Source organism: Ischnura elegans, chromosome 11, assembly GCF_921293095.1.
Source record: "Ischnura elegans chromosome 11, ioIscEleg1.1, whole genome shotgun sequence".
Classification (NCBI taxonomy): domain Eukaryota; kingdom Metazoa; phylum Arthropoda; class Insecta; order Odonata; family Coenagrionidae; genus Ischnura; species Ischnura elegans.
In genome coordinates, this window is record NC_060256.1 from 28,758,841 (window position 1) to 28,771,101 (window position 12,261).

General features: G+C 36.5%; 2 long non-coding RNA genes across 3 annotated transcripts; both read right to left on the reverse strand.

Moving 5' to 3' along the window:
• Positions 1-545: 545 nt before the first annotated feature.
• Positions 546-5,814, reverse strand: LOC124167772. 2 transcript variants are annotated; one of them, XR_006866758.1, is made up of 6 exons: positions 5,662-5,814; positions 4,356-4,409; positions 2,100-2,152; positions 1,937-1,990; positions 1,697-1,750; positions 546-578 (listed from the first exon to the last, which is right to left on the reverse strand). It is a non-coding gene; the product is annotated as an uncharacterized LOC124167772 (long non-coding RNA). The 2 variants fall into 2 exon arrangements; XR_006866757.1 differs by lacking the exon at positions 546-578 and adding an exon at positions 1,467-1,583.
• On the reverse strand, positions 876-1,359 carry LOC124167774. The gene is made up of 3 exons (XR_006866760.1): positions 1,184-1,359; positions 1,021-1,073; positions 876-907 (listed from the first exon to the last, which is right to left on the reverse strand). It is a non-coding gene; the product is annotated as an uncharacterized LOC124167774 (long non-coding RNA).
• Positions 5,815-12,261: the final 6,447 nt, after the last annotated feature.

The window sequence follows — 12,261 nt, forward strand, 5'->3', positions numbered from 1 at the left end:
CCTGTATCATTGAAAGAGAACCTTACCTTCGGGGATGTATTCCGGAGGCTTGGAAGGGGAACTGGCCTGGTGTTCTGGCCTGTGAAATGGTTTTTAGTTATAAGATGAAATGCAAGCAGAAAATACAAAAATATTCCTAATCACCTTTACATAGGACCAAATTGATCCTGTACCATTAAAAGAGTTCCATACCTGCGTAGATGAATTCCGATGGCCTTGAGAGGGGAACTGGATGGTGTTCTGGCCTGTAAAATGATATTTAGTTATGAGATAATATGCAAGCAGAAGTCACGGTAATTTACTGAATCACCTCAACTAATGGCCAAATTGATCCTGTTTCATAGAAAGAGTGCCTTACCATCGTGGATGTATTCCGGTGGCTTATAGAGGGGATGTGGCCTGGTGTTCCGGCCTGTGAAATGATTTTTAGTTATAATATATATACAAGCAGGACATACGGTAATTTACCGAATCACGACAAAATAAGACCAAATTTATCCTGTATCATTGAAAGAGAACCTTACCTGCGTGGATGTATTCTGGAGGCCTGGAGAGGGGAGCTGGCCTGGTGTTCTGGCCTGTGAAATGATTTTTAGTTATAAGATTATATGCAAGCAGAAGATACGTTAATTTACCGAATCTCCACAACGTATGACCAAAAAGATCCTGTTTCATATAAAGTTTTCCTTACCATCGTGGATGTATTCCGAAGGCTTAGAGAGGGGAACTGTGCTGGTGTTCAGTCCTGTGAAATGATATTCAGTTATAAGATAAAATGCTAGGAGAAGATACGGTTATTTACCGGTTCACATCGGCACACGACCATATAACTGTTTCATTGAGGAGTTCCTTACCTGTAAGGATGAAGTCCTAGACTTAGAGAGGGGAGGTGGCCTGATGTTCTGGCCTGTGAAATGATTTTTAGTGATAAGATAAAATGGAATAAGAAAATACGGTAATATACCAAATAACCATTACATAGGACCAAATTGATCCTGTTTCATTGAAAGAGTTCCATACCTACGTAGATGTATTCCGATGGCCTTTAGAGGGGAACTGTATGGTGCTCTGGCCTGTGAAATGATTATTAGTAATAAGATAATATGCAAGCAGATAATACGGTAATATACCGAATCACCTCAACATATGACAAAAGTTCCTGTTTCATTGAAAGAGTCCTTACCAGCGTGGATGTATTCCGAAGTCTTGGAGAGGGGGGTTTCCTGGAGTTAAGGCTTGTTGCTGTAGCCTGTGAAATGATTTTCAGGTCTAAGAATAAACGAAAACAGAAACTATGGTAATTAATAGAATAATTTCAACGTATTATCAAAGAGAATATGTTTCATTTAAAAAAGTTCCTTACCGTTATGAATGTTATCTGTAATCTTGGAGCGAGGAGGTGGCCTGGTGTTCTGGCCTGTGAAATAAATTTTCGCTCTATGATAGTATACAAGAATAAGATACAGTATTTTACCGATTCACCTCAACTTGTGACCAAATTGATCTCGTTTCATTGGAAGAGTTCCTTACCAGAGTGGATGTACTCCGGAGGCCTGGAGAGGGAGCTGGCCTGGTGTTCTGGCCTGTGAAATGATATTTAGTTATGAGATAATATGCAAGCAGAAGACAAGGTCATTTACTGAATAACCTCAACATATGGCCAAATTGATCCTGTTTCATAGAAAGAGTTCCTTACCATCGTGGACGTATTACGTAGGCTTGGAGAGGGGATGTGGCCTGGTGTTCTGGCCTGTGAAAAGATTTTTACTTATAAGATAATATGCAAGCAGGACATACGGAAAATGTGAAATGATTTGAATGATCTGTGAAATGATTTTTAGTTATAACAATATAGGTGAGCGGAAGATATAGTAATTTACCGAATCACCTCAACATATGACCAAACTGAAACTGTTTCATAGAAAGTTTTCCTTACCATCGTGGATGTATTCCGAAGGCTTAGAGAGGGGAACTGTGCTGGTGTTCTGTCCTGTGAAATGATATTCAGTTATAAGATAAAATGCTAGGTGAAGATACGGTTATTTACCGGTTCACTTCAGCACATGACCATATAACTGTTTCATTGAGGAGTTCCTTACCTGTATGGATGTAGTCCTGGACTTGGAGAGGGGAGGTGGCCTGGTGTTCTGGCCTGTGAAATAATTTTCCATTATAAGATAAAAGGTAAGCAGATGTAACGAAAATTTACCGAAATACCTCGACATATGATCGAATTGATAATGTTTCATTGAATTTATTCCATCAAAGTGGTGATTTGCCTTTTCTATAAAATTTAAGTAAAACATAAATTTTACTGGGGAACACCATTTTTTAGTTCATGTCTGTGAATAGTTTTAGCATAACTTTTGCCCTTGCATTTTATAATTACCTAGGCTTTGGTTCATCTCGCCAAATTTTTAAGCTATAGGATTATATCAATTTGTCTCCTATATTACAGGAAAATTGTCAATTTAGGAATTAAATGTAAATTATACCTGTTATACTGTCAATGGAAGTATAGGAAGAAGTAGGTTGTTTACCTAAAATTACGTCTTTACCATGGGGAGTCTCATTACAAAATAAATATCTTCTTTGCGACCTGCACAACACATGAGTTACTCTACCCGTTCCTAGTCACTAGTGTCAGAGTTTCTCTTGCATAAATACGAAAATGATTGTGCCGTTGGTGTGCTTTTCCGCGGGGGGTTTATTTTGAGTAAGAGGATTAATGTATATATTTCCTTGCATGAAAACTACTTATACAAACTTACGTACTTCAATATTCTTGTATTCTTTTAAACCTCGGAGTTTGTCGTCTACATATTAGCCAATTTTTTAATACAAGTAATAGGTATAATTTAATTTTTTATCCCTTTTGAAATACGAATGTGGAAGATTTTTTATGGAAAAATTACAATGAAATTCAACTATCGCATCTTTTTCTCCTGACAAGATGATGAATACTATCGTTCCACTGTTTTCATATTTTTTGCCTACATTAGACAGGGATGCACCGGTCAATGGTCTGCTTCGGTGTCAGCCACCTGGCGCCATTCTGATGCCTCCTTTGATTGAAGCTCAATCTAGCTGATAGTGGGCACAATTATACAAGGTGTAGTGATTAACTTGGCGTGTTGGAAGGATACGAACTACTGTTTTGCAATCAGCATATTATTACAAGGAGCAGCTCCATATTGATGAAACGGAAAAGGAGTTGAAGGTATCTGACCCCTCAGTGTTATGTGCCTATAGTATGTAGCACACCGTGATAATTATGTCACCAACATATGCTTGGTTAGTGTGAGAATCAATAACTGTCACCTCACCATCATATCTAATCCGTTATTTTCTTATTGATATTGTAATTTATACAATAGCGTACACATTATTTGTGTGTACAAATTGAAAAAAATTAATTTATAGGCAAATCAAGATGAAGTCGTTTTACCTTACAAGAATCGAGTTCATGCTCACAATTCCGGTCTGGTTAGTTGGCTGTTACGCATCTGTGCCAATAGCAATAAACTATTTAATTAAAAGTTTTACCGTTTACTTGTGCCGCAACCATCGCTTATCATGCTGAATATTTAAGAAATTTTGACAGTATGATGTGGGAGTCAATTTTGTATAATTCTATTACATTCCGGCGTCCCCTATTTATTTGTATTTTCTCTTTTAATTCGTGTGATATCCGAATCATTAATCACCTATTAAATCGTTATCCATTGCCACTCAATACCGTCGTCACCATGGTCTACCTCGTTACTGCATCTACCTTCCTCAGCCATTTGTGCATTTCGTGTGAACTACATCTCCAGTAAATTTTAATCCTCAATGCGGTCCACAGTTCCTTTAGCAATACCTTTTCTGCATCACCTTTGACCTTTTGCCTAATCCCTCTTACCTTCATTTCATAAGATAAATTCCTATACCCTTTATCATATTTTTTTATGTAGCAGAGATTTTAGTGAACTTATTTTCTATTTACTTCCAATCTGTTCTAACACTTTTGGAAACCATGTCCTAATATATATTGATATGTATCCATTCATTGCCATTTCAAACTTCTCCTTGATAGCAATGTGTCCCTAACAGTAATTTCTGAAATTTTATCAAAAGCAATTATTATTTTAGTATTCATAAAAAACAATCGAGCCGCTGAAACACAAAATTATCATAACGATGTGAATGAATATGAATCCACACTAATCTCCGGGAAAAATCAAATTAAAAATAGGTGTTTCATTGCTATAGATAACATCACCCATTTAAAGATGGAATTGAAAAGAAATATAATTCCTAGATCAAGGAACAAAAAGTTTATTTGGATAATAAAAAGAGCAAATTTCACATACCTTTGGCTTTTCCTGGAGCTATGTTTGGGACGGGAGGACCGAGATGTTATTGTCCTGAAATGCAACAGATATAAATGAAAAATAATCTCATTGAATATTGCTTATTCAAGTAATTTTTTACGTGATAGGTATTTTTCCTACTACTTAACATTTAGAATCGCAATATTAACCACCAACCAACTTATTTTCTAATACCCACTACTAAAACATAAGACCACTGAGACAATCTAATGTAAGCAATGCAGCCGATATGGATAGAGAACGACGAGACTTTTGAAGCTCACGATGGAAATAAGTAGGCAAAATCTTATAAAATTCCATTTAGAACTATGAGATGACAAAAGATTAATTATAGTTGTGAAAAACGCGAGTTGAATTGAGCAGTATGCAATCCTCGCGTGAATCTTATGGGGATAATTACTTAATGCGGAAGTTTTACAATATTCCATCAATCATAAACCTGTAATGAAAAGAACCAGAATTTTTGCTGTGGGATTCGATCATTTTCTGTTAGGAGTTAATTAATATTCCTAATGAGTAAAATATAAAATTAACAAATATATTTTGATTGAGGCTTGTTGATTTAAAAAAAAAGTGTTAACATTTAGGCAGGTAAACCCACAAAAAACTTAATCCCGGCGTTCAAAACAGCTAGGCTATTCCCTGGAGATGGCATATATTTTTCAGAGACTGCCCCATTCCGGCTAGAGTGATTTGCGGAATGTCCTTTGAGCGCAGTACTTGGTATGTCTAGAGATTTTTATTTCTAAACTGAGTTAGGTAGAAAATTCAGGCAAAGAAAACAAACGAGATCGACAAGATCTAGGGTAATCGAATAATTTCTTGCGTTCCTTAGACGCTAAAGAAAATAACGTATCGCGAACCAAATATCGACGTAAAGTCAAAAATGAATAATGTCAAAACTCGTATTGATTGATTTAACGGGTTAATCAATTAGGATTGTTGATCTTTGAAATTTTAGTTTTATTTCAATTTTTTTGGATGCCGTTATAAAGTAACTTGCAGCATTGTGGCCCTCCGAACGAATTGAACTCGATTTTGACCTTTGCATTAGAAATATCATATATCACTCAACTATGTAGTGGATAGCTTTTTCTTAAGTACTATTTTAGGAGGAAAGCCATTGATGAAATCTGACGGCTGATACAAGAGTAAGCCGATAATCTAATTCTATTGGTAAAATTGGGAACAATGAATCTTTTAACACCCCTGGGTAGGGGTTACCTGTAAGGGGCCTTAGTTATCCCAGTACTCATAATTACTACGGAAAGGAAGGAATACTCACCTGCTGATGGAGGCCAGCCGCGGGCCTTAAATGGGCCCCTCGCCTTGGGGCCCGGCCCGCGGCGATCGCTCCTCCGCGGCGGGGGCTGGTGGGAGCAGGAGGACCAATACCAGGTCATCCGGAAAATGGACCTCCACCGCCCGGACCACCCATTGCCTTTCATCCTCTATAGCCAGCGCGCGGACGATGATGTTAACAACGCCCATCGGCATTTCGTCCACGGCTGGCTCCCCCAGTGGCTGCCGCGGTGCGGCCACTCCGATGTCCCTGCCGACATCACCCGCCCCAAGATTCTCCTCCCGGAAAAGCCAATCCGGGATCATCACCTCTTCCTCTTGGTCCTCCACCGGAGAATTCGGTCGAGGGACACTTTCCATCGATGCATCCGATTCCTGGGAGCTGGGTGGAGTCACGGTGGTCATGGCGTTGGTCTCCGGATGCATCGATGGAAAGGAGTCCTCCGGTGGAGGTACCTGAACCGCGCCAGATTCCTCCTCTCTCCCTGGTCCCGGATCATCCCTATTCTTCCCCTGCCGTTTCCGCTTGCCTGGCGAAGAATGAAGGATATGTAAGTCCTATAATATCTACATGAAGACAATCGTCGTAGGGCAGGTGGACGGGAAGAGGAGTAAGGGACCTCTTTATATGAGTTAAATATGTAAGGTCATATCATATATATGGGATGAGAGGAATAGATTCACCCACCCAAAGTCTAACAGAAAATAAAAAATATTGAAAACTATTGTGTGGTTTTTACATAAAATAAGTACATCTGCCTAAACTTAAATTTGAACTGCGAAAATGGTATGAAATGTATTTCTAGGCATGTCATTTTTTTCAAACATTTTTCCGTACTTATAGTTTCCTGCGGGGGGGGGGTCACCAAAGGCCCTCCTTTTCCAATCATAGCATAATAATAAGTACGCCACTGAGTCAGGTTATTAAGTATGGAAATGAAAACGCCAATATGAAATAAAAATACCTATTTCCAGTGAGGTAGCCAGGGGATCCGAGGGGACACGCGCACCCCGAAACCATTTCATTTAGGAGAAAGATATTAATCCATAAAATGAATTTAAATTACTCCATCGATTATTTTCGCAAAACAGCTTTCCGAAGAGCCTTCAATTGCGTTATAATAATAGCATAAATTGTGATTTCTTGAGATTATAATGCTTACGTTTTCCCCTAGGGGTTCAGCGGCTTCAACTCCCCTAATCTTCGGGTCGTGACGCAGCCAATTTATTATCTTGGCTACGCCCCTGCTAATCACAATATTTACATTAACATTTTTGCATAAAATGCCGGTAGTTCATCAACTAACATTGAGGAAATCAACACTTCAGCGAGTGGTTAGTTTTTATTTAAGATAATTTTAACCTTTCGCACTTTCATATGCAATAAATAAGAAATTTCTGTTCATCATACTAATTATAATGCTTAAAATCGTACATAATGGTGAATATGTTGTGTATCGTCTTCATTATTTAATGAAATTCCTCAACCGCCCATGTACATCAAATAATATCAAATGGTCTCGCGCCTAGGACATCTGGAATTTGCGAACACCTTCTACATCGAGTAGGATTCTTTTGTATTGAGACACTATGGATCCGCATCGTCGTATAATTGGTATTGCATAAATTAAGCGATGCCGATTTTGCATATCGAAGAGAGCGAGAGCATGAAATATGCGCTTAAATCTTCGAGACTCGCCATTCAGCCATACACATAAGGTTTACCATCCCGATTATTGAAAAGTTAATTCACCTCTGAGGAATATTACTCCTAAAATTAAGAGAATACCCAATTTCTTGTGCATCACCACTCGAAAACTGTTGAATCATTCAAGACCGACCAGCCAAGGGATGTATGACGTCTGTAATCAAATGGTTGCTAGGCAATATCCCTTCCACCACGTATTTCAATTAAAATTAGCAAATATTTAGCGGTTTTAGGTCTAGTGATACTATCTAATAATGCTTATAAAACTTACATAAACATTGGCCCATGCTGGTATTCAAAGTAGAGCAGTTTTCTGCTAAAAATCTTATTTTTCACAAAAGTGTTCCTGAAGCCTGTCGCTCTGGTCGCTGTCGTGAATAGAGTAATATAGTTCTCCTAGTAACGGTTGGCGTATTGTTCCGAAAGCATTGTTGCACCGTGGGAGGTTTTACCTTTCAATAATGAATCACTGGGTACATATTAGGATATTAATTTTTTTATTTATGATTACATGCGAAATTAACAAATATAGGATATTTGTAGGATAGATTATAGACGCGCAAGTATATCCCTAACCAGGGATTCCGTCTAAAGTGACTTCTCAATGTGGAATTGTAAATTGACACTGAGTAGGCAATTCGTATGCTTTTTTTTTTTGCTCCAAAATTTAGGAATTGTATTCAAACGTGTTGATTAATCTATTTCTATTCATTTTACAACGATCAATTACGGACACTCTCTGTGAGTGGGAATTATAAAAATAATTTTGGCTGATTATTTTAGTTACTCAAGCGGTAATGGTGTATTTTTTGTCCATGTATTCATAATATGTGAGTATATTTTGTACTCAAAATTGTACATATATTACTTCAGACGTTAAGGAAGATGCCGGAAAGATAAGTAAGCTCGGGTAGCTGTTTTTCCCCTTTGTTTTTCTTTAGGTGTCTCTTCTCTTAGGTGTTAATGACTCGTTATTGATTTTTTTAACTTTATGCATCATCCTTCATTTACTGATTATTGTTTTTATTGGGTATACTTAAGGAAAACCAAAATTTTATTCTGAATTTTTCTACGGGTAATGTAATCATGAAATATTTTAATTTATACTGGTCCTTTCTCAAAATTGCATTGCGCTCATTTTAATATTACACCTACAATCATTGCTCTGGTATTTACTGCATCACGTATACTTCTTCGAAGACCAAGGTTAGAATTTTCTGATCTTCTAGCTTCTTCTAGAATTTTATTTCTGAACTGCATATTGCTCATTTAACTTCAATTTTTTTAGTAGATGACCGACATTAAATGAGATGCCGGATCGTATGAGTGCAAAAATTTTATTTTACTTACAGTAGCTTGATGAACAGGCCTGTATTCATAGGAATCGTCATTTTAATTTACAATTACAGTCGCGCAAATTTATCCCTACTCAGGGATTCCGTCTTAAGTGACTATTCAATGTGAAATTTGAAATTGATACTATATAGACAATTCATATTCTTTTTCGTAGTCCATATTACAGGATCGGTATTCAAACGGGAAGATGAATGTAGTTTTATTCATTTTACTTTGATCAATAATGGAAATTTGCTGAGAGTGATGCTTGAGAGTGGGAAAAAATATTTGGCTAATTAATTTAGTTATTCAAGCGGCAAGTGAAATTTATTTTTTTATTTTTCGTCTGATATTTCGTAATTATATTGGGGTCCTTTATCCTTGAAAGAAAGCAGCGTAATAATGTTCGCGTCCCGAAGCACAAGATTGTACAAATAATGCTTTTACCTGAGACGTTGAGAACGATGCCAATAGCTTCGAAAGTTCCAGGTTAACGTTTTTTCCGTGTGAGTGTTTCTTTTTTGTGTTTTTCATTTAGTGCTAATGACTCGTTATTGTATTATTGTCTACCACATGCATCACTTTTAGACGAATGTGTATTGTTTTAATTAAATTTGGTTTTCCTTAAAACAGTTTTAATTAAAATTGTTTTAGGGAAAACCAAAATGTTAATCTGAAATGTTTTTCGTGTAATGTAATCATGAAATACTTTAATTCAATCCCATCTTTTGTTAAATTTGCATAGCAATATTTTTAATATTACACCTAAAATATGTCTACAATCATTGCTCCGGTATTTATACTTGATCATGTGTAATTCATTCCAGAATAAATTATTGAAATTTCTGGTCTTCTAGCCTCTTCTAGGGTTTTTATTTCTCAACCGTAGATTGCTCATTTAACTTCAAATTTTTAAGTGTGAGACTAAAAGTAAATGAGATGCCGTATACCTTTCGGATCGAACCAAAATTTTATTTTACATACAGTAGCTTAGTAAATAGGCTTGAATTCATAGCATTGGTCAATTTCAACTTTCCCGCTAAAATATCAATGTTATAATTTAGTTCCTTGTAATTTTATTCAATTTCATGCCTGAAAAGAAATATCTCTCTTCTCGTCATCAAAGGATTCATGAAATAACACCATTTATATCTTTTCTGTACTATTTGTAACCGAATTAATGTCAAATGTGTATACATTCATAGTTCAGCAGGTGCTCCACGGTTGAATTTGTATGCAAATATTTGCATCAAATATTTTGATACAACGGACGTGCAGGGTCTCTAGCGGTCATATTTGTATCCTACTAGTTTTCGGTCCAATCGTTTTCATCGAATACGGTTTGGTCCGAGAAAATACCTATGGCTCTAAATTTCCAGCTAATTGAATGAAACAAACCAATCACAGCGCTTTTGGAAGAAAAAGCATCGCCAAGAGCTGTCACGTTAGTCATCACTAATTCATCGCCTTCATGAAAATTATAGTAGACAAATTGATATATGTTTTTGACGTCCTATGTCGTCGCTTGGTGGGGTCCTAAAATTGAATATGTGAAAACATTCATCATAACGGGCGATGATAATTCTCATCGAAGACATATCAATCATTATCTATTTCTAACATCACCTATTACATAGGCTTAATGTCCAATACGATTGAAAACATTGTTAAAATTCGCTTTTTAAGAGGATGTTTAGAAAAAATTAAAGATTTCCTTGAGGAATATAAGCTGAAATTTACAAGTGAGCTTTGTGGAAAGTTTTTCCGAAAGAAATTGGAAGAATGACAGCATGTGTACCACTTGGGCCTTCCATTTCGATCTTTATCTTTATAGATCTTATTTTTAAACTGCTCAGTTCGGAGACAAAAAATATGATTTTAGCGGAAGTTTACAGCACTACTGCATGCTAAGTCAATTTTTGTCGATTTTGACATATCCATGGCAAGCGACTTCAAAATATTCTATATTCCCCAAAATACAATAGCGTAAGTCATGGATACACTTTAAACTGCCAGGTTCCTGCATATACTGGTAGCACTCAGCCAAGTTCAAACATCTTTCCGAACTTATATTTAATTATTAAAAGTTTTTTTTTCTTATACAGATATGTTTCTTAGGTCTCCATTTTATTCTCTATAAGTTACATTAAATTAGCTACACAGTACATTTGAATGATGCTGGAATATTAAGGCATCGTTGATGCTTGCCAGAGCATCCGTAGATGAAATGTAATTATCGTCGTTGGCGTTTGTTTCCAAAATTGGCCTATTAATTAAAAAAAAATATAAGACTAAGGCACTGCCAGTAGTAGTTGAATAATCCAATATCGAGCAATTTTCGATTCTAAGATCCGATCTCATTTTGTAACTTTTAATACTTAGTATAAATGAGGCTAAGTTCCCCTGGACATGCTGTCCACAAAGGCTGCTCCCCTCCTGGATAGTTGTCTGGTGCCCGAGCTGTTAAAATTTATTTTCTTCTCTCTTGGTATAAATATATTGCGTGCATTTGTGTGTTTATTCATGATGAATGATATTCCATATTTGATGAAAATTATCGTTGGAATACAGATTAAAGGTAAGAACGGTAGAGAGATATGTATAGATGACATTCATGTAGCAGGCGAGGTAGAATTTAATGATGAACAATTTTATAGTACTTAAAATTTTATTTGATGGATATTTATTGAGGAGTTGCATTAAACCAATCTTCGGATTCTCTGTTTCTGGTAAGTATGTATGTTTTGTCTTGTCACTTTTTCCGAATGAAGCCTTCCTTTCGAAAACACAGGATCGAGATATATGGGCACTAGCTCTTCACCGAGGCACTTCATGTAGGTCGGCTGGGCATCACTTTTGGCAAATGTTTGGAATTGAAAGAGGTGTAATGGCTTTCAATATTCCTTTTCTAAGGTCGCGATAATGCTAAGAAACCCTCATTCTCTTGATAAATCTTCGGCAACGTGGAGAAATATGTTAGAAAATAAACAGAGCGGCACTTTTCCGAAACAATCGTTTTAATTAGAGTTAAAAAAATTGCGTGAACCTTCACACAAATACAATAGTGCGATTCCAGATTCGTATTTGTTTCCTAGGTGTTCCTTATTCGTTTAAAGATGCTTTGGCTCATATGTGATTACAATTGCATTGCAGGAGACTGTTGTTAATTTACTCTACCTAGGACCACCAAATTAGTAAGTGAGGCTTTTTTTTTTAATTGTTTCAAAGATCATTCCTCGCCATAGCTCACATAGGTGACATTTGTGTTTCGCGTATCTAACTTTCAGTTTGTACTTTCTGTGCCTTTTGGTGTTTATAGGTACCTACCCTTCGTAAGGTACAACTTTTTCATACAGCATCTTTCTACTCTTTTCAATCTTTCCGCGTTATTTAAATTCATATTCTATGATAATAACATAATGATATACTCCAGGTAAGTTCAATTTTCCCTTAATGAACTCAATGATAGAACTTTAAGTACAATACTGTGTCTAATCATGTCATCCCTTTACCTCCCGGTGTTCTCATATACGATCTTTT